This window comes from Tenrec ecaudatus, chromosome 15, assembly GCF_050624435.1.
Source record: "Tenrec ecaudatus isolate mTenEca1 chromosome 15, mTenEca1.hap1, whole genome shotgun sequence".
Classification (NCBI taxonomy): Eukaryota; Metazoa; Chordata; class Mammalia; order Afrosoricida; family Tenrecidae; genus Tenrec; species Tenrec ecaudatus.
Window position 1 is genome coordinate 97,101,718 of NC_134544.1, and position 5,817 is coordinate 97,107,534.

General features: G+C 42.0%; 1 pseudogene; it reads left to right on the plus strand.

Moving 5' to 3' along the window:
- The first annotated feature begins 615 nt into the window (after positions 1-615).
- On the plus strand, positions 616-793 carry LOC142428210 (U1 spliceosomal RNA; annotated as a pseudogene).
- Positions 794-5,817: the final 5,024 nt, after the last annotated feature.

The following is a 5,817-nucleotide window of genomic DNA, read 5'->3' on the forward strand; positions in this document are numbered from 1 at the left end:
TTAAGCTTTTAAGACCCCAAATGTTATATCTTTTGATAGCTGGGCACCATCTGCTATCTCCACCACATTTACTTGTGCACCCATTTTGTCTTCAGCAATCGTGTTGGGAAGGTGAGTATCAGAGTACCAGGTTATCAGAACAAAGTGTTCTTGTGTTAAGGGAGGCCTTGAGTAGAGGCCCAAAGTCTGTCTGATATCTTAATATTTAACATATAAATACATGTACATTGGTCTCTATCCCTTTCATTAAACATTAATATATTTACCTGTATACATGCCTATAGTGATACTTCTATAAATAGCTTTTGCCTCCAATTTCTTTCCTTTACTTCCTTTCACTTTCCTCCTATCCCACTATCACGCTCACGTACCATTTGCCTCTCAGTAATTCCTCTTGGATACATTGCACTTACCAGGCATTATACACCCTCCTGTTCCCTGATCTGTGAGTTTGTTGGCTCCCCATTCCCTCTCTCCACCACCTCCTCTCCCCTGTCCCCCCACACAGCTCCCACTGCTGGTTACATTGTTTTCTCTTTGGGATTGTTCATCCTGCTTACCTAATATAGATAGACATAGGAAAAAAGAAAAACAAAAATGAACAAAACAAAACGAATACTTACCTGGCAGGGAAGATACCATGATCACGAAGGTGGTTTTCCCAGGGCGAAGCTTATCCATTGCATTCCGGATGTGCTGACCCCTGTGATTTACCCAAATGTGGGAAACTAGACTGCATAATTTGTGGTAGTGGGGGACTTCAGATCAGGTCTGATGAGGTGCCAATCCCTGTCCCCCAAGTCAGAAGTCTATTTTCAGGATTTCTTGGAGACTTGGTTACTCTGCTGCCCTGTTGCACTTCCTTTGAGTTTCACCCCGTAGTGCCTGGGACAAACTGGGCACACTTTCTGCACAGTGTCTCCAGTGCTGTCCCCAGTAGCATTAGGAGTCAGTGAAGGAAGCCCCTGTCTCCTGGTGGGGCCAGCCATATGGTCCTCTGTGTGGATTGACTGCTCCAAGCAGGGATGTCGTCCCCAGGGCTTGGTGGGCCATGATGAAATTCTCTCTCTCGCTCTCATTCTCGCTTGATCTCTCCCTCAGAGTTTGGGTCTGGACCTCATTGTGTGGGTCTGGACAGATCGGCAAAGAGGAAGGTTCTTGAGAAGATTGATTTACACAATGGCTCCATCAGTGGGCTCAACCATGGCAATAATTATGATGACGGCACGGGACCGGGCAGTGTTTGGTTCAATTGTACATTGGCTATGGGTCAGAAGCAATTCGATGACACCTAACAACACAGAGCAGATCATGAATCCTGTGTCCTAAGACATCACTGGGTGTGTTTAAACCACGAACCTTTCAGACATAAGTGTACACTTCCTCATTTTCAGTCTGTAGAAACCTCAGTGGCCCTGAGTCTGATTGTAAAATCTATCCTTGAGCTTTATCAGAACTCTGATGCTGGGGGCACCTGTCCGGGTCTTTTCCCCTCCATAAGGCACAGGCGCTTTTACTGCAGGTGAGAATATTTCCTACTTTTACAATACCACTTTTGAATTTGGAAACACCAGGGAAGACTACAAAACCAATAAATAAAAATGGAGAGATTATCTAGGAAACAGTGAGACAGAGCAGAATCCTCAAACTGAAACCATCTACAACTGCTCCTTGGCCTGATCCTGTGCTCTTTGGGTCCTGAGCGCCCCCTGGAGACCAGTCTCCTCCCTGCAGGGTAGGTTTGTGTCTGGGCTCTCACTGACTTCCCACATTGTGTCGCTTGCATTAATGCATGATCATTTCCTCGACATTCAGGCTCTTTCTAATCATCGGCAGAAAGAGAGTGTTCTTAGAGTTGTCTCTGGAGATGGTGAATTGACGCTTTGCTGAGTCTGTGTATAATGTAGTCCCACCAGAATAACTAATGTAGACAACCCACTGCAGGCCCTTCACTGGAGCCTGATCTGACCAATGAATGTCATAACTATTGAAGGTGAATCCAGACGCTGCACAGGAGAGTCTCCGAGACACCCCCCCTCCACCTCGACTTTCTCAGATCGCCCCCAGATGGTGCTCACACTGGACACCTGCAAACAGAGAGACACCATGCATGATTAGAGGACACATACACAAACAAATGTACTCGATATTAAACACACAGCAAGGGTCTACAATGATTGCCATGTAAAATGGACAAAGGTTGGTGCAAAAGTAGCTTGGTGTATTTGTATTATTAATAGTTATGACATGTATTGATTGAACTTTATATCCTGGATGGCTGTATTGGACTGAATGAAATTGAAAGAACAACAGAACTGTGGGGTTCAACCGAAGAGAACCTTTGGGCTATTTGTAGCAACAACCACCTGTATAGTGTCGAAATCAAACTGACATTAATGACCTCATTTTCCATCTAATGGAATTAGAGAAAGATGAGTGTGCCACCGCCCAGGTTTACAGCGGAAGGGGTAGGGGTGCCAGGAACTAATTAATATAAGATCTCAAGTAAATGAAACAGAACGAACACCATCAGTAAGTCAATTAAACAAAAACTGACTCTTTGAGAAGATGACCTCGAGTGATAAATATCCAGTTTTCATGATCATGACAGGAAAAAGAGGATCCAATTCTCCCAGATCAGAAACTAGATAGGAGACACCATTCTATATGCTTTATGAACAACCTCATGCCCACAGCTGTATATATCACAAAAATGGAGGGATTTCTTGGATGGCAAGAAAACCAATAATGTTCCTACGCAAGAAACAAACGATGGAGCCAGTCACCATCATCATGGGTATCTACATCTTAAGAGGGACGAGAGGCTTTTTGCTGGATCTAACTTCTGCATCTAACTTGCCAACTTTGCTTCTTTGGACTTAAGCCAATGGCCTGCCATTTGACCTGCCCATTTTGGACTCATTTTCCTGTCTACTCACAAGCCTGACCTGCCAACCTACCATTTACCCATCTCCGCAGTCTGTGGATTTCCTGTGCAGGATGGGTTCATTAGCCCGTGAAGTGTAACTTCATGTAGTTTAGTGGCAGTGTAATTTAGAGTCACAAAGGGGAACTATGATTTTGGTTTGTGATCATTAAGACTCCTTTAACCTGTGAACACGTTTTTTTTTTTTTAGAGTATTGACTGCATAGCAGAGTGGGTGAGTTTGATCATAAGCATAAATAGATATTTTATTTTATTTATTTGTTTAAAAATTATTTGACTGGGGGACTTTTACAGCTTTTATAACATTCCATACACCAATTGCATCAAGCATATTTGTACATGTGTTGCCATCATCATTTCCAAAACATTTTCTCCTTGAACTCTTGGTATCAGCTCCTCTTTTTCCCCTCCCCCCCCGACCATCCCATCCTCTTGAATTCTTGATCAATTATATATTGCTTTTATTATTTTATATCTTACACTGTCTCTTGTCTCCCTTCACCAACATTTCTGTTATGTATCTCCTTCGGGGGTTGGGGAGAGCTATACAGCCAACCTTGTGATGGGTTCCTCCTTTCTCTCCCTCCCTCCTCCCCAACCATTCCCCTCTCCTCATATTGCTACTCCCATTGCTGTTCCTAAGGGGTTTATCTGTCCTGAATTCCCTGTGTCAAGAGCTCTTATCTGTAGCAATGTGTGTTCTCCAGTCTAGCTAGATTTGTTAGATAGAACTGGGGTCATAAAAAAAAAAAAAGAGAGAGGATTCATTGTGAGCTCTCACAAAACAAAGGTTGGTATGTGTAATATAAAGCTTATAAAGTGAAAACTACTTACAAACTCATATATAAACAATAAAGAACATGTCTCAGAGCTCTATTTTCCCTTGAGAGTGCTTGCGCTTCTCTGAGTCTGAGGAAGAACTCTTGCCCATATTCTCTACTCATCTGCTTCTAAATATAGAGGACATGCAAATGCAGCTCTCTGCCACTGATAAACCAGTCACAGCCCTTGATGTGGGAGATCTCAGATGACAGTCCCAGTCTCTGGGGTCTCTGGTGTTACCATTTCTGCCCAGAAGCTTGTCCACAAGACCCATAATGAATTTTACACCAAACTTGGCATTCATTCTGGCCATTTTACATGGTAATTGTTGTACACCCTGCTGCTGTGTGTATAATTGTGAGTGCATTTGTTTGTATGTGTGCCATCTAATCATGGTGCCTCTGTGTTTGTAGGTGTCCAGTGTGAGGTGAAGCTAGTGGAGTCTGCGGGTGACCCGAGAAAGCCTGGGGGGTGGTCTTCATGAAGTATTCAGTGATTTCTTCATGAAAGCGAGAATCGAACAGGGCCAAGTTTTAAGAACTAACTATTCTTGGATTGGGGCTAGAACTAAGTAGGAGCCCAAAAATCCATATGCTAGCCCAGGGGTCCTCAAACATTTTAAACAGAGGGCCAGTTTAAGGTCCCTCAGACCGGTTGGAGAGCTGGACTATAGGGTTTTTTTTAAAACCAACTATGAACAAATTCCTATGCACACTGCACATATCTTATTTTGAAGTAATACAAATGGGGCTAAAACACCTGGTCGGCTGGATAAATGTCCTTGGCGGGCTGCATGTGCCCCATGGGCCGTAGTTTCAGGACGTCTGGCAGCTATCCCATGGGTTTAATAACTCTGATTTACGTTTGCGGTCATGTTATAATAAAACCAAAACCCCAAACAAACAATAACAACAAAAACACACAAAGAGCAGAAAGACAAAAAAGCAAAGAAACAAAAAAGAAAATAATTGTCAATCTTCCTCTAGGGTATAAGGCAATTGCACTGATAAAATCAATAATTTATTCAATGGCAGATGTTTTTCCCCAATCTGTGGGCTCTCATTTTGCTCTCCTGATAAAATCATTTTTTTAAAATTAAAAAATAATTTTTGTTATTGTTTTTGCAATACATAATTTTGTTGAATACTGCCCAAAATTTTACAAACTTTTAATCCTCATTGTATACATTAATGAAATGAATTTCAGAGCAGTTAAATATCTTGCATATGCTTACATAACGTATAAATAGCGTGTATGAGATTGAAAACTAATGCATTCTGATTCTAAAAATGATTCTCCTAACTTCCAAGTCCACATAACTAAGTTGTTAAGGTACTCCTGTCAAAATTTCTTTATTTATTTTTATAAATTATTGTTCTTACAGCTCTTCTAACTGTAAGAACAGTTGATGTATGGAATGTCAGAAGAGTTCTTACAGCTCTTCTAACATTCCATACATCAATTGTATCAAGCATATTTGTGCATATGTTGTCATTGTTTCCCAAACGTTTTCTACTCAAGCTCTTCTTATAAAACCCTCTTTTTCCCCCTCTCTCCCTCTTGTATCCTTTGATCAATTATATTTTGTTATTGTTATTTTGTATCTTACACTGTTCGTTGTCTCCCTTCACCCACATTTCTGTTATCATCCCCTTTGGAGGTGGGACGGCTATATATCCAGCCATATGATAGGTCCCCCGTTTTTAACCCTTTGCCCTACCTGACCATCCACCTAGCCTCATTATATCACTACTCTCATTATTGTTCCTGAGGGATTTATCTTTCCTGAAGTCCATGTGTCGGGCGCTCTTAGCTGTACCAATATGTGTTTTCTGGTCTATCCAGATTTGTAAGGTAGAACTGGGTTATGGCCTTGGGAGTAGGGAGGGAGTATTCAAGAAATAGATGAATGATGTGTGATTTGTCGGTGCTATACTGCACCTGGGTTGAATCATCCCTTCCTTATACATCTTCTGGGGGTGGGGGTGGTATCCAATTATCTACAGATGGGATTTGGCTTCCACTCCAACCCCCCTCTCTCAAATCAA